Source organism: Aptenodytes forsteri, unplaced genomic scaffold (assembly GCF_000699145.1).
Source record: "Aptenodytes forsteri isolate BGI_AS27 unplaced genomic scaffold, ASM69914v1 Scaffold56, whole genome shotgun sequence".
Lineage (NCBI taxonomy): Eukaryota > Metazoa > Chordata > Aves > Sphenisciformes > Spheniscidae > Aptenodytes > Aptenodytes forsteri.
In genome coordinates, this window is record NW_008796213.1 from 4,993,053 (window position 1) to 5,015,494 (window position 22,442).

The 22,442-nt window shown below is 48.3% G+C and overlaps 1 protein-coding gene across 6 annotated transcripts in view; it reads right to left on the bottom strand.

Moving 5' to 3' along the window:
- Positions 1–22,442, bottom strand: part of HIPK2 (homeodomain interacting protein kinase 2) — a 133,793-nt gene that overhangs the window by 110,722 nt on the left and 629 nt on the right. Inside the window, exon 1 of one of the 6 annotated variants that reach the window (XM_009288367.2) lies at positions 9,094–9,165. The exons of 1 other annotated variant lie outside the window; for it this stretch is intronic. The gene's annotated coding sequence lies outside the window, so the exon portion shown is untranslated. Of the gene's footprint in view, positions 1–5,884; positions 5,950–9,093; positions 9,166–22,442 lie in introns of those variants that run through there. 4 more of the 6 variants (XM_009288364.2, XM_009288368.2, XM_019474406.1 and 1 more) reach the window with 4 other exon arrangements.

A 22,442-nucleotide genomic window follows, 5' to 3' on the forward strand; every position in this document is an offset into this window, starting at 1 on the left:
TTCAGTTACCAGCTTCTCAGGGGACACCACAAATAATAAGCAGTTCCCTCCCCAAAGTACCCTAATGGCATCCTAGCTTTACAAAAAATGACGCTTGAATATTTTTTCTGAAATATAAACTTGCCATGCACAGGAAAAATTAAAAAGAAATATAGGGCATTTTTAAGAGAAACTCCATGGGGAAAAGCAACTGTGAAATAGCCAAACATCAATTATGAAAACCACATCAAGAAGAGGCTCTTGTGCACAGGCTTTAGGGTTTAGGGATTTGAAGAAAATGTGCATCCTGGTTTGACTCATAATGTAGGCAGAGAATGAGCAAGTTTCTTCAACTTGTACAGCTCAGTGAGTATGTTCCCGTGCTGAACTGTAACCCTTTAAAGTCAGTGTATCTATACAACTTTCTTGCATCTCATAGCTCCTGGCTCATGGCAATCTTTGCTCTCCACTCCCACCTCCTCTGCAGCATCGGAGTGACCGGCTTACTCCCATCCTAAGTTACTGCAGAAGAAACAGCCGATACTACTGTGACATGGGCAAACGTTCTGCTGAAGTGTGCATCCCAGCCATCCAGTAGCTTGCTCATTGGTGACATGATCACGATTTCTACTTCAAACCTTCAACCAGAGCCTCCTCCTCCTCTGCTACTGCCCACATACAACTCTGAACTAGTAATGGGCTGCGGGCAGCGCTACTTTCTTCTACCTGAGGAAACACATATGGGTAGAAAAGCAAAATATAAGAAAGTGAACAAAAGCAGAGGGATTTGGGGGTGATTCTGCCTGTGAGTCAGGACTGGATCATTTTCCCAAGCTTAGAGATGACGGTCTCAATGCGTGTACCACTTAGGTTTCCACAGGGCAGGAGCTGGGAGAGGGAACAACCAGAACTGTGAGTACCCGAGGTAAAACCAAGAAACGCCTTCCCACAAGACCCACAGCAAAAACCAATGGGATGATCTTGTCCTTCTTTAAAATAGCTTGCAAGTCTGTTGGTTTGTGGCATTGCTGTTTAATGGTATGCAGCATTATTATAGAAAAACAGCATAAACCAAACAGTTGTCATAAGGGAAAAAAAGACATCTAGATTTATTTGCTTTTTTCCTTCATCCCTGACTTCTCTCTATCTCAAGGATCACACATGCTCCTATACACAATGCCTGGATGCAAGGCTTCACCAAGAATTTTCCTCTCTGATGATCGATGGCACCAGGCGTTTCCCTGTCTCTTCCAGGAGCAATGGTTGTTTATTATTCCTCATGCCCGCTCCACATGATAGACAACTACACAGAAAACGGAAAAAGGTGAAAGCAATACTATTTAAAGCTGCAAATCAAGAGTGCAAGGCTTAGGAAACCTCAGCTGTATGACTGCCTGTGCAACCTTCCTTTGGCCCCCTTTCTTGCCTACGTACGGTGGCAGAGCTGTTAATCACATAATCACAGGCTATTTTTCTATGGGACCTTGGCCTCACCCAGTACAGCAGAATACACGGTGCTCACTTAGCGAGCAACTAGTCACTATTTTGTCTTCTCCGCACTGTTCAAGGTGTGGCCCCAAGCCTTGTTTACTAGGTACCAGCCACACTCTGCTCTGCAGACAGAATTAGTAATTTACTCATGGGTTTCTTAGAGCATGCATCATTAGAGTAACTGAATGTTTCACAAACATAAAGGAATGTATTTTCACAATGTCCTCATAAAGTAACACACTGTATTATCCATATGTCATGGGCAGAGAATTGAGGCACGGAGAGATTAACATGAAAAGCTTCCACTAATTTTAACTACCTAATTGAAACTCTTAGGTCCAAATTCTTCAGAGATTTGTTTTGACTGCTGAGGATGTGACGACAACCATTTTTTTTAAGGCTTAAAACTTGGCCAAGTTTGGGCTGATGTTCTTGAACATAGCAGAAGTGGTGCCTCTGACATATATACCATGCAAATTTTATTGGGTTGTTAAGGTGGGGGGTTGTTTTCTCACTTATTTGTACATTTGTTATATTTAACATTCATCAAAAATTTCAACAGAGGTATAAAAGAGCTGTTTTCTAAATACACATTCTGAGGCAGGTAGCTGGGATGGAAAATTTAAACTCCAGAGAGTTTAAGTTGGTAAAGTTGTGAACAACCAAAAAGAGGGTCTTATAATGGAGAAGCTGTCAGATGGCCTCAACAGCAGGTCATTGCCATGACATACACTTTTCTTTACCTTGGATTATTTCATCCAGCTGTTGAAGAAACCACATATGCCAGATGTTACACTAACAGAATCATGTCAAACTTAAATGCAAACTGTAACTAAAGCTTTATTTCATATCCTGGTTCTGTTCAGATAAGAAAGATTCATTTACTTTTAATCTTAGTGCACAACAAAGTCTTGTTACTCGGTTCCAAACAGCAACTTTTGCATGAGCCCCACCTTTCCTCCGGTTGCCTCGGAAAGAGAAAGCAAGTTAAGTATCAGGTATTGTAGGCAGCAGTGGTCATAAGCTGGATATAGGACAGATGGACAGTACTCAAGAGGCAGTGACTCTTACATTGCTATAAACGTATCCTTTCCCTGTTTATATACAGGGAGAGTCACAAAATCCTAAAAAAAGACCCGTCTTAAAATTCCAGACAGTGATTTATCTGTGTTAACACCAGGAAAGACAGATGGGGGGAAAAAAGTGAAAAAATCAACCAGTCCATGGTGCCAACCTTCTTCAGAGCAATAAATTATTTTTAGAGACACTTTTGTAGAAGTGTAAAATCCAACCTCACAACTGTCCACCAAGCGCGCGCAGGACTTGGGGGGAAAACAGAGTGAGACAATATGGGAGCTGGCAGGAGAATCGGTTCCTCCAGCACCTTGTGAACATGCAAGGACAACCCTGGGATAACCCCCGATAATTCCTCTTTGCCACCCAAGCTGTATGCCTGGCGAATGATGTTATAAACTATCCCTCCCCTAGACACATACCACACGCACACAGAGATGAACACAGACCCAGTTTCTCTGTCCTGCACTGAAAACTCTCATCATGTATCCCTGCTTTTCAGGTAGCAATGTCTCCTGACTGCACTAACATTGACTAATTTAGTATTTTTAATCACAGAGGGATTTACAGCACTTGCACTACAGCGCTCTCTTTTATTATACCCACTGTTTCTACTGGATCTGGGTACACTCTACATACAAAGTTGCACATTAGACAAATTACACTGCACACTAAGTAAATCTCTCTCTAGAAACAGGATTAGATGAAGAGGCAAATCTTCCTCATTCCTAGTGTATAAATTAATATCTCCAAAATCAATATGAAGTAAGAGCTCCACATCAGTTTACGAAAAAAAAAAATAGTTTAAACATTCTCCACGATGAATCAAATTTATGTAGGAGATGCATTATTTTTCTCCTATTTTGCTTAATAAATAAAACAGCTGGTCTGAGGAATCAGGTCAATCAGTGTCTGGAAAAAGCCCCATTAAAGCTGCTATATAACCTAGTTTCTCAAGCTGCATGAGGCATCCTAATATCGGAGAGGCAGAAGTCCACGCAGAGACAGCCCGGATGGCTCAGCTTCTGTCCCTTCAGGGTTATGGAGGATATTTATCACAAAAGATAGCAGTAAGTGAGGTATCTTGCAAACAGCTAAGGAGCTAGGCTCTGAAGGAGCACAACAAAGACAACATGATGCATCCAGACCTATACATTAAATATGGCTAGTGATCTTGGGCATCTAAGTTGAGGTCATCTAACACGAGGAGATGAGAAAGGACCACATTTTCACATATGCTCAGATCCCCTCAAATCTAGCCTAGCCCTGCTGCCATGGCGGGTGACAGCACCTCTTCTCACGGCACTCGACGGCTATATGGTCCCATCCCTCCCATGCCACATGGGAGGGTGAATCTGGCAGTGCCCAAAGCCGTGGGTGTGCTGCGCAGGTGCAGAGCCTATTCCAGTACAGGCAGAAACCCCCCAGCATCAGCCTTCCTCCTCCTGCACTGCACATGGCCGTCATTGTGACACCCCGGACCTTGTCACCTTGGAAAACATAGCCCTTCCTTTCTTCTACAGGTTTGAAAAGGCTTTGCAAAGGGTATCACAAACCACATCCTATAGAGACAAAGATGGAGCCAGAAGAAAGTAAAAAGTGACTTGCTCAAGCTTAAAAAGCGAGGCAGCAGCAGAACTGGGAAATGAAACCTCCCGACCCACAACCCTAGGTTTTAGCTTCTTAAATAAGGATTCTCTTTCCTCATTAAAAAACTAAAAATGGGAGGAGGGGGAGGAATATTCTGTAGACACAATGAACTTGGCCCTCAGAGGGCTAATGACCTGATATACTTTTTTTTTCCTTCTCACCTCTATTTCCCCTGATAAAGTTACTGTAACTTCAAGGACTATCCTTCTTTACTGGTCTACTTTAACCTAGCGTGTCGGCTCAACATCCTTTTCCCAACCGTCTGAAGCCAGAGACCGTCCTTCCCAGAGAGGAGATTACCTTCTCGCTTTCATTCTCTCCGGATGTCTTCACAACGCCCTGGACTGAGACCACTCCACTTTCTAGATTGTGCTGAGGGACACCAAAGTCCTATCTGCTGGTCTGAGCCTGTAGTACATGGCAGCCTAAAAGGGTACCCTGGAGGTAAAGCCTGGTTGTTCTCTATTAATTTTTCATTTCAAGAATGGCTCTAGGGAAAGGAGGGAGATATAGGTCAGAGATTTTGGGGGCTGATTAGTAACTCCGTACATCTTCCTTTCTTTTTTTTTCCCTCCTTTCTTTTTTTTTCCCTTCCAAATTCAGAAACAGAGGGTTTTCCCTCTGTACTTCTCATTTACTCCTTGAACATCATTGGCATTAGTCAGCAAACTCCTGCTATTTCCTCCGTGAGCCCCTGACACTTGCAGAGTGACTAACCCTTCTCTCCACACACTTTGGCTCCAACAGTTGCATCTGTTTTTTCCCCCCAAGAAAAATGGGTCTCCGCGTTGCGCACGTGCAGTACTCCCCTGTGGTCACTGCCACATGTGCTCCCGCTGCCGTGTGGCTGCAAACACCATGATTTTTTTATGCACAGAACTGAAGAGCCAGGAGGGGATGGCAGGGCCAGCATTCAGGTCACTTCTTAACTCACCATCACAGTAGCAGTGTCCCTCAAACTGGGAAGTGGTTAGCTACTGCCCCAAGCACGGGCATGTGGGGAACACAATGGAGGAAGACTCGACTGACCTAGCTTCTCTTTGCGGCCCTGCCAGTAACCTGGTCTGTTGGGTCACATTGCCTCCAGGTGCCTGTATCAGTCTTTCCTTCCTGGGACCGAGACTCTCTGCCTTCGTCGAGGTGCCGGGTGCCTGACACAGCGCGCAGGTGGTCTCAGCTGGGCTTCTGAGGCACGAATGCAGGGTGAGTAAAAACACAGCTCCTCGTGACTCAAGGCCACCTCATCAGAGCATGACAGAAGGCTCCTCCTGGCCAGGTGGGCTTGCACAAGATGTCCACCCACAGCCACGCTCACAGGGGACCTCGCATGCAACTCATGCTCACGTAGGCATACCCACAGACCTGCCCACACTTTGCTCTCAGCGCCGTGCTCGAGCAGACAGCGAGTTTGTTGCGTTCACCTTTCCAGGGTGATGCCAAGAGCGCACAGACCACTCTCCCCTACATCCAACATGCAAAGAGGAGTCCTTGCCCCCAGGGCAAGGCCATGCCCTCAGGCTACGGTAGGTGCTAATTCCCACCACCCTTAATGGGAACGACCCACATCCAGAGCAAAGCATGTCAGTAAGGATCAGTGGGAAGGCTTGCCAACTTGGTGCCGGAGAAGTCTGTTCCCCGTGAGACCTTGCTGCCCCCAACCCGGCACCGACCCCACTCCCCCCGCTGTTACCTCCGTCCCCATTGTAGGAGAGCCTTCTGCATTGCTGTGTAGGGAGGCATGAAAATAAACCACCGGCTCCAGTGCCACACTCCCTCCTGGCAGATCTGTTTCTCTCTTCTTAACTGTTTCCAAGTGCCTGGCTGTTTTATAATCCCCACTGAGCATTCCCTTAACTCCTTCCTCACTGAGCCCTTCCACCCTCCCTCACCCGCTCTCTCTTAAAAGGCAGAAAAAGCCAAGGCGAGGTAGGGGGTACAGAAAGCGAAGGAGGGGGCCTGAATCGAAGAAGGAACAACTGAATCAAACTGCACATATAACAGAACCAGCAAATTAGTCATTTCCCCAGCCTTCTCGTACGCAGACAACTGACTCTTTTATTACGATACTTCTTTTTTTCCTCGTGGACATTTGTGTACCTTAGAAGCTTACTTCTTTGCTAATCTCCTCCTGCTTTTTCATACGATGAGGTCATATGCTTCTGCTGGTAGCACAATTTTAAATCACACAGCAGCTTGCCCTTTGAGGTCTGAACTGAAATCGCTTTCTTAGATTACAAGTAAATATGAGTTGATGGCTTCACGCCCAGTGTCACCACCACCCCATTTATGCATACTGCAAAATCGAGCACAGGTATCGCTTCTCAGTGGAAAGGACCTTGGCAATCACCACGAGGGCTGTGAGAGGGCTGCATGGAGGAGCTTGGGCAGAGGGGCACGGCCTCCCCAGTTCTGAGACATGGGACTTCGCAATTGCCCTGAAGTAAATTGGCGAGAGCCGCACACGCTATCGGTGCTAACGGCTTTGCATTGCACATGTGTGTGCATGTGTGTAAGCAAGTGCAGGTGGGGGGGAAGAGAGAGATACCCAGCCTGGGACATTTTAGGAGACCCACGGGTCAGGGCTACACTGGGATAACCATGACGTACTGCAGGTTGCTGTGAGCCGAGGTACGCTGGCAGCACAGCGCGGGGCAGGACAAGTGCAGCGACCCAGCAGCTTTGGATTTCATAACCGTGATTATGTGCAAAGCAACGTCACAGAACACTCCGGTGCGTACACTGCTCCTGTGAGAGGATGAATAAAGAACATGGGGAGAAAAAGCAATGGCTTTTGTGCGTGCCCTCTCAGGTGGGAATGTGACACCTGCAGCTGGCTGCTGCTCTTTCCTCGAAGCCTACGGCTGCTTCTTCCAGCATTTCGAGGTTACCCCTGACAGCTTACACTCAAAAGTTTGCCAAGGTATCTTCTTCCCTGACAAAATGAGCTATTCTGTCACAAGGCTGGGCCGCAGGGCTTTTAAAAACGGTTCTGCTGATGTTCAAAGGGAGCAGCTTGCTGTGCAGAGGAGTGGTAGAGTTAATAGTAGTAGGATCCGCACAAGCTCCTACCCTGCCATCTGCCTTCAGCTCAGCCAGGCCTTCTGCTGAACAGCCAATGCGCGCTGGGGCCACTGGAGTGAGCAGCAACTCAATGACATGAAAGACTGCCTGGGTTAGTTGATTAAGAATAAGATTAAGAGCGCAAGAATCCTGTATAGTGCTGGTACTGACTCAGAACAGGGATTTCACGGGGATATTTAAGCCCGGTTTTCGAAAGAAGTCTTTTGTTTTGCACAGGTGGGTGTTCACATGCCTGCTTAAACCAGCCCCATGAACTGATGATCCCAGAAACAGGGGTCATCTCTGAAACTGCTTTCTTCTTTGGTTGCCCCTGCTAGAAAGTAGGGATAAATAATACTTAACTACCTCACTCCCTTGTAATGTTTAACTCCTTCACATTTATAAAGCTCCGCAGGAAACACAGGAAAGCCCACTGGAATGGACAGGGATGCCCCTCACAACCACAGGTCGTAGATCCCCCTTGTTTGCTCTGTGGACTTCTCCTTTTAAGTGCCAGCAGACTCCAGCAGAGGCTGCTCAGCTCTGCTCCTGCACATCCAGATTGACAGCTTGCCCGTGCAACCATGAAGAGCAGGGCTTGGTCCCCTCGAGGGATGGTGAGGGCAAAACAGCTTTGTAGACCCATAACAAAATGCTAAGGTCCCTTCTGACGTCGTATCATTCTGCGGTGATATCCTACAGCAATTTAAAGGACCACTGTGGCTGGTCTCCAAACCCAGGAGGAGACAGGTGGAGGGAGCAGCGGAAGGATGCTGGTCTGGAAGGGGGATGGGGGAGCTGAGATGAGCAAGGGCACAACCTGCCTGCTCCAAAAGCGAAAGGAATGTAGAGGCCCCTCCTTCCACAGATGGAGGAAGGGAAAAAGACAGAGGAGCGAAAAGCCTGGACTTAATCATGAAAAACAATAGCTCATCATTTATTTTCATATCCCCTCGCTAATGCTGGAATAATGCTAACAGCGGAATTCTTATGGCATGCATGTCATGCCTGCAAATACCAAGTGAATTACTTCTCAGCTAGGCTATGGGCTATGGCACTGAGCAGCACATTCGTTACAAGCGATTGGATGATGAACAACAGTTCCCAAATTCCTCCTTCACAATGCTACTTGCATTAGTTGTAATTTAATGAGAGAGAGAGAGAGAGAGAGAGAGAGAAAGTTTTGGCTCAAACCACTGAAATAATACCGCCTGCCGCTTCTTCCCACTGGGTCTTGTATTAACTCACACCACCACCACCTCCACCTCCTCCTCCTCCTCCTCCTCCACCTCCTCCCTTTTCACACCTATCCTCAGGTGCTAAAAGTGGTGTCATGAAACCCATCAGCATGGCAAGAGAGCATGGCACGAAGCCCCCAGGCACATGCATTCCTTCTGGCTGAAAGGCAGGAGAGGACACAAACCTCTCCCTCTCCTCTGCCAACAGTAACGGGAGGGCTGGGGGGGGGTGCCCCAGCAGCCGGTGTCTGCATGGACAAGCCTCCAACTCCTTAGTTTCTTCCTCCTAGAGAGCCAGTTTAGGTGAAAGACACTGAATTGGCAGCTCTGGAAACAGAGCACCAAGTGCACACAGCACGACCCGTGTCGGTGCAGAGCTCCCACCACACACCCTTGCCAGCATGGTCTTCTTGCCCCCCCGGAGGGAGCCAGCCAGGTAGCCCAGCCCCCGTCCCTGCCCCACAGGCTGTCCTAGCTGGTTTGTCGCTCCTTGTAAAGATTTTGAGATCTGGTAAGCAGCCAGTAAACGCGAACAAAAACTTTGCTACAGGTAAGGCCTTCAGTGGTATAAATGTGCCACCACTGCTGACCCCCAACAAACCTGGGAATCACTGCCACGGCTGCCTCCTCATGAGCTCTCAGGTAGGTCTGTACCTCCCACGTCTTCAGGGCAGAAACCAAGTCCCTCTTCTCTGCTCCACAAACCCTGCCGCAAAAGGGACGGCCTCTTTGGAGAGGCAGGGGCATCTTGCAGGTTTCTGCCCCGGAAGGAGCCGAACTGGCCAGCATCGCCTCCCACTCCTGCGGCAACCTTGCCACAGAGCCCATCCCCCTTCATATGACAGGACATTTATCCACCAGATGACCCCACACATAAGGTTCACGCCTGAAACATAACCCAGTGTGTGGGGTCTCATATGCTGGGCCAGAAGAAAGCTGAGAGTTTTGATCTGAGCAGCAGACCTACAAGTAAGAGGCTGCAAATATCATTACTGCTCTCCTGGTGTATCCAGTCTCTTCAGCGTTCCCCACTGACAGCATGTAAATGACAAACATCCATGGATTCCTATCCGATGGAGCATCCAGAATCCTCCTTATCCCCTCTGTGCCAAGTGTAATTTAAAAGTCCCCCACCCCCAGCCACATTTTGTGGTGTTTTGAAAAAACGAATCCAAACTAAATTTACGTGTTTCTGAAACAAAGGTATAGGCAGGAGAAGGCAAAATGCCCTTAGGATTGGAACCCAATGTATTTGTGCAAATGAGACCTAGGATTTACTGTTACCTTCCAGCCTCCGGCATGTGCTACAATCTTAGCCTTGGCTTAAAAACCATCTGTTTTCTTGTAAAGGTTGACAAACAGCAGTGATCCTTTCTCCAGCATACTGGCCGAAGTCCCATGGACCTGACTGGGGGAAGGAACGTAGGCAGGATGCCACAGGATGCTCCCAGGGACATCTGCAGACATGAGTCTATATGGACGCATAGGTGCACATGTGTGCTTCCCAGCAATACAGCAGGCATGATGCTGGGGGACATCTTCAGGACCTATCCGAATCCCCCCTTCCAAGCCTAGCCATAGCATGGCACACTGAGTTTCCCAAAACTACGGCTGCATTTTACGCAGTGACGTGGCTCTGAAATAAATGAAAGCATCCAACGCTGAAGTGACCCTAAGTGAATACAACAATTGTTACGATAAACAAGGATCACAGTCACAAAGAAAAGGAAGAAATGGTGAAGCTCAGCCTGCTGTGACTACCTGTGTGCTGGGCAGCTCACCCACACCCGCAGCACACAGAGCCCAGCATCCCCCTGAGGGGCACCAGATGAAAGGGGTCCCTGTGCAGACAGCAATCACAGGGAGAAGGGGACACAGGCAGGAGAGAGAAGTGGGGGGCTCCCCCGACGGAAGCCCACCGCAATGGCTACATGGCCTTTAGGAGCCTGGCACAGGGGTGGTGTTATCTGCTACCAGCTGCAAGCTGCGCCCGCTGCCTGCAAAGAGAACCAGTGACCAGGCTGGGGAGATGGAGAGCAGTTATCAGGGGCAGAACTACAGGGATGAACATACACAACCAGATGTATGGAGACCAGCTGGGCTGCAGGCAGAACGGGCCCGTTACTGCAACAACTTCTTTGGGCATCCAGTGAAAACCACAGAGGTCAGAGCCGCCAGCCACGATTAATCACATTTACAGTTTAAAACCCGACCAAATCCAGCGCTTCTGTTGGGACCATGAAGTTTGGCTGGAGGTTCCTGGCTCTGCTGGGAAGGCAGAGGCTGTCCTGCCCCTCAGTTCCCCTCCTGGCAGGCTGTCACGGTTCAGGAAGGGTGAAGTTCAGCCACAGCACTCGGTGCTGCACTTCAGTTCCCTTTAAGCCTTCAAATTAGGGCTTACACAGGGCTTAAGTGCAGCCCAGCCCAACACAGGGTTGGATTTCACAGGTCTCGCGTGCTGCTGGGTTGCCACCTCCAACCAAAAAGGGAATAAGCGCCCCGCAGGCTGGCTCGCAGGCAGCCCATCCACCTGGACACCCCAAGCAGGGGATGGGGAGCACCTGTCTCCCGCAGCCCTCCCCACATCCCCGGCCAGCAAGGCAGGAGGGCTGAGATCACCGGGAGAGGCTCCCACTTCCCTTGCCTCGTTTAGCCAAATAACTCCCAATATCTGCCTTTTCAGCAAGCGTTTCACGGTAACCACAGTGTTTTACCCATGCGACTGTGCCTGCACTTTTCCTCCCCCGTGCACCGCTGGCCCCCCAAGGCTCACCCCGAGCCCCAGGGGTGACCAGAGAGCCCCTGCGCTCACCGGCCCATGGCTCGGGACGTCTGACATGCAGCGTTCAGCTCCCACGGGAAGTTGGCATGTTCTCGATACGTGGCGTGCTACGTCCTCAGCCATGAACACCTCAGGTGGGCTGGTCATCTTCAACCAAGCACGACCGAACATGACAGGGCTGTGCTGGGGAGGGGGCGGCAGAGGGGAAGAGGCTGGCGGGGACAGGAGAAAGGACATAAAATACACAAGCAAAGTAAAAGTGCCATCCCCTCCACAAGCCCTGCAATGACAGAGGGTGAGGTGGACAGGAGTACCAACCACAGTGAAATCCAAATGAAAAACTATGACCTGCAGCTTGCTCCAGTGATGCCAAGTGACATAAGCACGTTTCCTAGCTCATCCCCAGTGCTGCCACAAGCATCTGTTTTATTGCGCCTGGTATCAAAAGCATCGGGCATCCCCACCTGAAACCCTGCCCCACCCTGCCATTCACTCACATCCCATCTTCTTCTTCCCTCGCACATTATTTTCTACAGGCAGCAGCTTTTTGGCAGGAGTCTCGGTGTCTGTTTGCGACAGGGCATGGCAAGGGAAAGCAGACGTCTCCTTGTAAAGCATCCTCTTCCTGAAACCCCTTGAACCCTTCCTGGCTGAGAGGAAATGCAGGGATTGATCATGACTCAAGTGCTCCTCTGGGACACAGCAATGATTTTGGAGGAACAGGAAATAACTTTCAAGCCAAGCCCAGTCGTAGAGAGGGGAACTCCACAGCCTGTAGCTCGAGTTTGCAGTTGAGCAAGAACAAAACCAGGGCTCAGGCGCCTACCTGCAGGGATGCTGAAAAAGATACAGCTACTTTACTGAGGTGGTCTCACCTACATTAGATAGGTTGTGAGTGATATGGTAAACACATCTAAATGGATACAGATTCTCCAGAAGATATTGCATTTGCATACAGATGCCAGCTACATCACAGGACCAGGTCAAGACTGAAATAACTGAGGATACAGCAGGACAGACCTGAAACACATTAGCAGAGCTGCAGATACCAAAGAACTGGTCCAGTAGGGCCACCAAAACCTGGCACTGGGAGGGATGTGTAGAAGACTCCAGCCATGCAGCTGTATGGGTCAGGATGGAGACGAGCCGGTGGATGTGGATTTACAGGTCACTCCCAGTCAAAATGTCTTGGATGATATTTTTCTCAAGCTTGGATTTCTAGTAACTCTTTTGTTCAGCCTGAAAAGAGTGACATTGCTTCAGAAATCTCTCCCTGCCTTTTACAGGCAGAGTGGCAGTGTCCCCTCCTGAACACACTGTGATTTACAGCGTTCCACACTCACACCGGTGACACAACCCCTTACACAGAGACTGCAGACAGCACTTCTGCCAACATGTATGCTGTCACAACATTGCTCCACATAAACACCCTGCATTCACCTTGTTTATATTTCCTCCTGTACAGGCTGCGACAGCTCACAAACACACAGAAGGCCTAATTTATATTTATAATAAATCTCCCTTCTTCATTCACCGCAGTGGAAAAGAGCCCTGGTACAAATGCAATTTGCTGAGAGAACGGTGTAACAGCTCTAAGGAGAATCAGGCCCACATTGCCTTCTGTAGACAAAGGGGATGCAGCCACATGCAAACACATGTGTGCGCTCCTACACATGCCTGCAAACATGGAAAAAGTCCCACATACATATATATACACACATATACTCTTCCACCTGTATTCTCACACACACGGCTCTGTAACAGCATCTACCATCCCTTCTGACTCGCACGGGCTTTCAGGCAGCACAGGCATTTGGAAGCTGCACTTTCATTATCCAGGTGCTCACAGCCTCAGATAAGCGATGAGAAAACGACACTGCAAGAGAAGTATTGTCACCGTCAATGGGATATGCTCGTGTCTGGGTTTCACATGTCCTTGTCAGGTGGTGCAGCTATTTTAAATGGGGTTTGCAACATGTTTCTTATCCCCACTTGCTAAATACACACACACTGATGTTGAGAGAATGCAGAGGGGGAGTTTGATGGGAAGGCAGGTTTCTAGTGATGCCAGTGGTAGTGCTAGAAGAGATGAAGGAATTGATAATTGTACTCATGACTAAACGTGATCCCCACTTGCTTTGTAGGCACATGCCTTGGGGGAGTTATGAGGTCTTGGGTTTCTCCACAGTGTCCACAAACTGGCTGTAGCCAAGAGCTGTCCTTTTGTTTTAATCTGGCTTCAGAGAAACGGTTGCGATCTTTCTTCCTTCTGCAAAAGACCTCGTTCCAGTTTCCCTTGCCCCCATCACCCCAAGGCCTGACTGCGGAAGCGTGTTCCCCACAGGACAACGCCGTCAGCCTGCTCAGAAACTGGGGCTAGCATGCCGTGCTGGCGCTGCACAGGGGAAGCACACCCAACAAGTCCTCTGTGGTCTCTACTGGCTCCCAATAAGCTTCCATGAAGGTGACCTAACTATCAATTCCTGTCGAAGTGTTCTGTGCTCGCTTTAACCCCCAATGGCATTGCTGAGTTTGAGCAACTCATGCGATTCCTCCTACTTGCCGACTTCTCTCCATCCTGGTGGCACTAAGTTGGACCAAAAACTCTTCACTCAATATGGCCACCAAGCCCACTAGCAGCCCCCTCAGATGCCAGAAAGCTTCTGTGCACTGACACCTTGGGAGCTGGAGGCTGGGCATCACCAAATCCCAGCACTGCTCCGCTGCTGACCCAGGGCTCACCCTGCGGCACATCACGGAATTGCCATAACAGAAGGAGCCCTGTTACATACTCCTCTGCCCTATTGCATTGCTAAAGCTAGCTGACACATTATGGATTACTGCTCTGCCCAGATCCCTACCCTGCACTCCTCCTTGAGGCACCAGAGTGCCTAAGTGTGGGATCAAAAGTATTTGTCAACATTAGGGCGCTCAAGAGCATCACCAGAGATTTGCCATGTTAGAGATGACCCTACTCTGGGTATTTTAAAGACTAGCAATGGCCATTTAACTCCCCACAAGAGGAAGATTAAAGTTTGCACACACACACACACACACAGAGTTATGAGGATATCTAAGAGGATTTTCTTGGAAATTTTTCTCCGGCTTCTGAAGTCAATCATCTAAATAGGAAAGTAGCAATGATGGTCAGAAATTACAGCTATTTAGAAGCAAAACAGAGACCTGCTGAAAATCCTTGCCAAACTATTTGGAATTTGTCAACACTAAATGCTGCCTAGGAGAAAATAAAACCTCATGCATTTTAGCTGGACGTTCTTCACCTCCAGCCTCATGCTTTAAGCAAACAGATAGCCTTCCTACCAATGTAAGCATGGAGCAACATGGATACTCATCCTTCTGCAAGCCTGCTGCTGTCAGCTCCTGTCGGAATGACAGCCTGAAGCCATGGAAGAACCATGCAGATAGTCACAAACCAGGCACAGCACTTCCAGAAACACCACTGTGAAAAGCTAACACTGGGGTGAGGCTCAGACCACCTCCGCCACAACCACTCTCTGGGCAGGCTGGAGCATTGTCTAGAGATCATACTTCTGCTGATACCCTTCTTTTGGGTACTCCTCCTCCTTCTTCTCCCCATGCCAGAGCTGGCTGATTTGAGCACCTGTCGCATCCTTTCTCACAATACAGGTTGTGAGCTCTCTGGGGCAATGCCATGCCATGTTTGTCCATCTTTTGGAAAATTTGCAGCACAGAGATCCTTGACTTGGGATCCCAGCTGCTAGTGGCTACGAATAATTCATAATTAAAATAAAAGTGAAACTGCACCAGGGGATTGTTGTGCCTCCAAGTTTTCTCCAGACTAGATTACTCTCAGGAGACACAGGAGAGCTACCACTGAGATAAAAAAAATAAATCTCAGCCTACTAGGTTTACACAGAGACCATCAAAAATATGCGTCTGTATTGTTCTGACCTCCAGATCTTTTTTTTCCCTTCGCTCTTTCCTAACCTTTAAAAGGCATGTAAGATAAACAGAGGAGAAACCAGGCAGACGACATCCTTGGAAGAGATGTAGGAATATAATCAAGCCCTCAGACACACGCACACAAACACCATAATTTATCTCTTCCTCCTCCTGTTTGATATTATCCTCTGTTCTAGTATCATAATCTGTTGCTATGGAAACAGCTATGATGTCACTACGAGAGGTTTATGGATGCCTTGAACAGGAAGGAAAGGTACATGATGATGGGAGAGAAAAAAAACCACCTACAAACAGCTGCTGAGCAGGAGACGTTCCAGGAACAGCAAGTGTTAACAGTGAAAAGATAAATACATTGACGGTGCTGGCGCTGCTGCAGACAAGAGCAGAATATAAACCATGTTTTAAAAATAAAGAACGCTCACAAATTTTGCCTACAAGTAAAAATATTCTGGGAAAGCTAAAGGAGCTTCCTGAAAAACCAAACTTTCTCTGAAACGTTCTGCAAGTTTTCTGGGACTGGATATTTTCTGAGCCTTGCTGCTAGAGTCCAAGTCTCCATCAACCCACTCCATCGTCTGCTGTAACATTCCCTCCAGAAGTGTTAGCGTAACACCCCACCAATGCAGCTAATGGTTAGGGAGCTTGCTGGCTACCCACCATCCCGTGTGCCTTTACGATCTGTAACTAGGAAAAAAAAAGTCATGTCTTCAAGCAAAAATAAACAGAGACACACTGAATCCACTGGATCACATCCAGTAGCAAATAAACGCCCTGACCCCAAACTATAAGCAAAAAAAGAGCTTTCCTTGCTGTCTTCACCCAAGAGAAAAACCATAATCTTACAGACTCGCTGCCAAACGTACTGACATACCTGACCTGCTACTAGAGAGAACAGTGTGTTGAGGCTCATACGCTCAAAACACCCAGCCTTCAGGCCACGCACATCCATGTGCAGCATGATGCACATGCGGTTCTCACCCATGAGCTCAAGCACTGATGACTGTGCCTCCGCGCTCGTACCCATTTCGGTCACCTGGACTGATGTTGAGAGTAAGGCAGACATAGGGACAGAGGGTGGGACAGTCACACGTGCCCTTAAAGACATCATGTGCAGGCTGCGGGAAAATTCAGCATGCGGGGCCTGCCGAGGGGGAAAAGGGAGGATGGCAGATCAAATTCTTCCTGCATAGCTGCCTTCGTCATGGGAAGGGCAATGGCAGCGAGGGAGGAAACCACAAGGATCTCAGATCAATGGAAAGTGCTGGTGTTTCAGCTAATCTCTGCCCCATCAGAATTTCCTGAGCATGGAGAGCAGGATCAGAGATCTTACAGGAATGCTGTAGCATCAGTTTTGCCTCTGATCTTAGCTCCAGCAGGGGAATCCCCAGGCAGACTCTCCATCCCGCCTATGAGCATTAGGATATAGGTGGTATCTCCTGAACTCGCCCACCTTCCCTTCCAAAGATGTTAGAGACAACTGCAAGGAAAAAAACTGGAGAGACTGAAGTCAGTAAGGGCAGCTGCAGAAACAGTCCAAGCCAGGATCTTCAGCAATCCACCCAACTTTCTGTTCCTGCCGGCCTTGGCTGTGACAGCCTCAGCCTCTGTACTTCTCAGGGATCACCTCCCTCTCTCCTGTTACAGTCACTTGCCTTCACCTTCCTTCCCCACCTGTCTCTCTCATCCTCTTCTCTCTTGTTCCTGACCTATTTCCTTACTTCTTCTCAACCTCCAGCCCACCCTTCCCTTCCCCGAACAAACCCCTGTCAAAAAATGTTTAAGGAAACCCACACATTGTGATTTCCTCTCCCCAAAGAGCCCAGCTGGTTTGTGTAATACACCCTCCTGTGTCTTCTTCTACATAAAATGCAAACCCTTTGGGGTGGGAACTATCTACCCCTTCATGTCAATGTCATGCCTAGTGCAGTAAGGTCCTGCTTTTGTTTGGCACTGGCGCTACTATAGCAAATACAACTGTTCTTAGGAATACTTAAAAAGCACCAAAGGAGAGTAAAAGAATAGGAGGTGTGAAAACAATGCCAAGTGTTTTGTGGTTTTGTCAGTTTCTTTAATATTTTGGGGGCAAGGTTCTGTTCCTATTTTTTATGAAACAAACTATTCTCTTCTGTGCTTTCTATTTGGGACTGCGGAGTGGAAAACAAAGCTGATCTTGGTAAAGAAACAGATTATGCTTTTTTTAAATTGGCAGGTGACACCAAGCAGGAAGGGACTGCAAAGTCAGGGGAATTAGATTAGAATTCAAAACAATCCCAACAAATTGAAAGGTACAGGATGAAATTCAAATGGGACAAATAAGAAAATCATATACTTAGGTAGGAAAGGCTAGTTCCACACATACAGGATAGAAAATGGCTCACGAGGTGTCAGACCTCTTGGACAGGATCTGGGACCCACGGCACATCACAAGCTACACACAGATGAAAGATGTCATGGTGCAAAAGTGAAACCAAACAGGAGCACTGCCTGTAAGAGACGGGAAGGAATGCTTCTGCTCTACTTGGCCAGCGCAGGACCCCAGGTAAAGCGCTGTGCTCTAGCAGTGCGATTCAAGAGAGAGGTGGACTAGCTGAAGGGGAACACAGAGAAGCAGGAAGATGGTCGGAGCTGCAAAAAACAAGATACGGGAGAAAGCTGAAGGATGTGTTTGAGATAGTATCTAGCCTGAGGAACATAAAGCCAAGGAGAGACATGGCAAAGAGGCAGGAATAGTTTTCCCACACCCACTGTCGACAGGACAAGGAATCCCAGCAAGCAAAGCAGAGCGGAGTTACAGAGGAGGTAAAATCTTTTTAACGACAAAGATAGCTAAAGGCAGCGATGACAGCCTGGGCAGGCTGTGGACCCTCCATACATGGGGAATACGCTGGACAAGCGTGTTAGGGAACATGCTGGACAAGCACGCATTTGGTATAGTACATCCTGCTTTGAAAAACTTTTTGAAGTCTTTCCTATGCCTGCTACCTATGATTTCAATGATTTTGATGGGAGCTAAGTTTCTTATTTCAGTATAGCCCACAGACCAAGATAAACCTGTCAGCGTTTAGAATTGGAGGAGACGTTAGCCTGCAGGGTACTGCTATGTAACACCATTGTTCCAGGTCTTGCTAATGCCTTTAAGGATTAAAGGTTATAATGAACAGAGAAGACAGCTGCCCTTCTGAGTTTCCTAAGTATCTCTGGCAAATACCACTGCCTTGCGGGGTGACCTTTCCTGCTTTTCAGGGTAGGAGCTGTAAGCGATTGTTCTTACTTCATCCTTCCAGAGACAGATGTCAGCACAGGCCCTGGAAGGTGAGCAGCACAGAGAATGAGGCGTGAATAAAGAGTGAGCTTCAGCTTCCCCAGGCAAATGTCCCATTGAGTGGGAAATGCTGAAGAAAACCAAGGGAGCAAACTATGCCATCCTTCACCCAGCATAAAACTCCCTCTCCCTCCAGAAGGCGACGCAGATGGGCTAAGGCTCACTGCATGGAGACGGTGCTTCCCACCGCGTAGCTCCCCGGGTTTCAGTGGCACTGCTGCTGATCTACACTACCATCCCTGAAATCAGTCGAGCCCAGGAGCAGCTCGAGGGGCTCACATCTCGAGGACGCTTGCCTCCCACTGGCTATTTTGTATTCCCCCCCGCGAATAAGTAAAGACTCCATTCCTCGGCATCATTCTGTCAGTGGCTTGATCAGACAGCCACTCTTTATATAGCACCTTGAACATACACAGCACTGTATAAACACACACTATTACAGCTTATTAATACTTCCACTAAATAAATAAATTCTAATCGTATAGCTTTTTAATTCTTTTAGCCCTGACTCCAGACTCTCCAAGGTATTTTGAGATGAGGTGACGCCTTTGCCAGCTTATGGAGATGGGGGCTGCTCCTCTGCTCACCTGTGCGGGGAAGCCTTAGAAGACTGATTTCTACCATCAAAATTACCCAGTTCAGAAGGCTACCTGAATTCAAGAGTGGTCCCACAATACATGCACTTGTGCTTTCCAGAGGAAGGACCTCAGTTGCTGATGTGGCCAAATGAGGGAGGATTCAGGTGTGCTCTGTGCTGTAAATGGGGAGAAGCAGTAACATGTCTCTGCTCTTCCCCCATGACAGACAAATTGCTAAATGCCTTATCTGGAGTGAAATTATCACCTGGGTTTATTTTCAAAACAAAAGCTGAACTCTGTACTGCTAGGGGGAATAGTTTCAAAAGAGAAGGCCTCCTGTTAAACACCTAGGTCCATATTAGGGTATGTAAACAGCTGAAGAAACAACCTTTTCTCTAAATAGCGTTTAATTCTCACTTCTTGTTATCCACCAGTTAACCTTCCAAAAGCAAGAAAAAGCCCTATAAATAATATTTCACATTCAGAGGGCAGAGATTTCCTAGTAAGGGTGAGGAAACAACCTCATTTTTATAAATGGACTGATTAAGCTACAGAGGCCATGAGTCAGAAAGGTACTTCAGCGTATGGCCAGCTTTAAAGACATAAACAATTCTAATGAAGTCAGCAGCACTGCCTGTGAGCTTAAATTTAGGCACAGACCTTAAAATATCTTCTTAATTTGGGATCAGAGAGGGAAAGGGTGGAACCTTCAAAAACATCCAGACTCGGCCTACCCAACCTCTACAGACACAGGGATGAGGACACCGCAATAGCTGTCAGCCCACCACTGAATGCCTTTGCAAACTCCCCTTCTCGGGAGTCTTGCCCAAGGTATGCGCTGTCCCAGTTGCCTCGACTCCTGCACCTAAGTGGTCTAATCTGCCTCATACCCGTGTCTCAGCCCAGTCTGAGCAGAAGGTGGCTGAACTTGCCCTTGACCTCGCCATCTGGCAGGACTGCTCTAACATCATCATCTGGGACCCACCTGGTGAGGCCCACAGTCGGGACAGGGATTTACCTCCACGCCCAGGTCACTAATCCTTCCATGATTTGACTTCCCAGAACTTTCCTCCTGACCAAATATCCACATACTTTTACAGGCCATTGCTGCGATGTGGCCAAAAATGAGGCTTACTCGTTTAGCCACCCAAGTACGTTATCTGCCTCCGAATAAATGGTCTAACTTCCAGGGGTTGACAAGAGTTCAAAACCTCCACAGGCATCAAGGAGGTCTCTGGGCTGTCCCTCATCCGTGGAAGACCTACACTCATCAGGGTCCATAGCCAGCTCTTACCCAGTCTGGATGAAACCACATCCAGTGGTTTCAAAGCACCGTGTGAAAATGGGCGGTAAATAGCAACCACTGGGTAAATGGGGAAACCGAGGCACGGGAAAATCAAAATTACTTCATTTGCCAGGCCAGCTGAGATGTCCAGCCAAAGCCAACAGGGTTTTCCCCACCTGTTACAGCCATGCAGATGAACGCGTTGCATGGCGTCCAAGGGCTGATGACTGTGGCGAGTAACTGTGCTTGCCTCTTTGTCCAAACGCATTGTTTCCCTGCTCGCCCCGGACCCTGGTCCCAGCAGCGCTCTTTCCGCTTCCGAAAATAAAACAGCATTTTTCACCCATTACATCTCAACCCCATTTAATCGCTAGATGCGGGAGTATGATAAAAACAATCATTATAACTGGAGGGGGCTTCCTGCTATCCTGGTTTTAACCATATCTTGAGCTAATAAAAACTTACGCTTTTGGTCCCAGCATTGACTTAGCTTAAGTTCTGGTTATTAATTCATAAACAGGAAGTGCCTCCAAGTTATCATGTCTCTGCACGAACTTTGGGGTAAAGACCTTTACGTCGCCTCACTGGTGCTGCCTCCCCGATGAGCAAGTTTTGTGCGCTTAAACAAGATTTGAGGATGCATTCAAATCCCAGCAGGGCTGGCCTGTTCCTGGTGTTAAACGGGACCTGATCCGTGACACGTGCGGGGTCAGAGTTTCAGGCTTCCCGGCCCCTCGTGTGACAAGGACGGTGCACAGGCAGGTCCCTGCCTGCGCCGAGCTCCAGCAGCGGCACCGGTGGCGAGGTGCAATTTACAAATATTACCAAGATTAATTCCATAAGCCACCCACATAGAAAACTACCGACGCGGCTGCTAAAAATACACTGTGAGTTGCAACAAAGTTGTCAGGAATAAGTAAGAAGGAAAGCAAAGAGGAACAAAACCAAAACAGAGGTAATCGCTGTTTAGAAAATAAAGGTTAAAGCGTATCAACACCTTTTTTCACCCACTTCTGAAGGATGCCAGTTACGAGGCACCCAGGAAATCGCTGGAGACACCCACCCAGGGCAGAAAGCTACCCACAGCCCAGGCACCGGTGATGTCTAGCAGTAAGCCCTCTTAAAATGGGGTCTCCCCTGGTCCAGAGCCTGGCTCTGTTCTCTGCACAGGAGGAAATGTCTCACGACAAGCGCACTGATAACGATTTTGCACAGCAAGGGCAACATTGCCTAGAGGAGAGTCTGAAGAACCAGATTCTCGCCTGCCTCAAGCCGTTTGCATCCTCCGAAGCCGATACAGCTGCCTCTGAGGAAGCCACACCTCCAGTGCCCAATGGGACAGCGGCCATTAGTTTGCCCCAACTCTGGAGCGGAGGCCATGCGGGATTACACCTGATGAGGCCTGCTTTGAAGCCCAACACATTTCCCTGTGTGGCTCACAACTGAAACCAAAACCCATGTCAAACATTGCGCAGCAGTGTTACTTCTGTTTTATTTTACTTGGTAGGTTTTTATGTCCTTCATTTTGCCATTCAGCTCTGCAACACTCGGAAAAAAATGAATGAGAAAAACCCAGTAGAGGAGAAGATGACAGCAAAAACTCTGAAATCCTTAAAACGAATGGGAAAATTCTCCTTGCACAGTGTGTGTGGGAGGATTTCACACCAGATATTCATTTATTTATTATGCTTTACCTATTAATATCAGGTGAGGCACCATTCTGCTTCCCAGAACCAGTATTTAAGCCAGCTGCTCAGCGCAGGCACACACCACTCTCACCTCCACGTTGAGAACTGCGAGTGACTTTGTGCATGTGCTCTATGTTATCACTCACTTAAATTTCTACTGGAACCATTTCGTAAGGCCTCCGAGGTGTCACATTTCCTCCTGGGGCGCCTTTTGTCAAAGAGCCTGTGTTCTGAAACCCGGACGGTGGAGACACTGTTTCACCTACCCTCGCCTGCCTTGCGGTGGGGGGGGGGGGGGGGGGGGGGGGGCCCCCCCCCACCCCCCCCCCCCCGGAAGGGGGGGGGAAGAG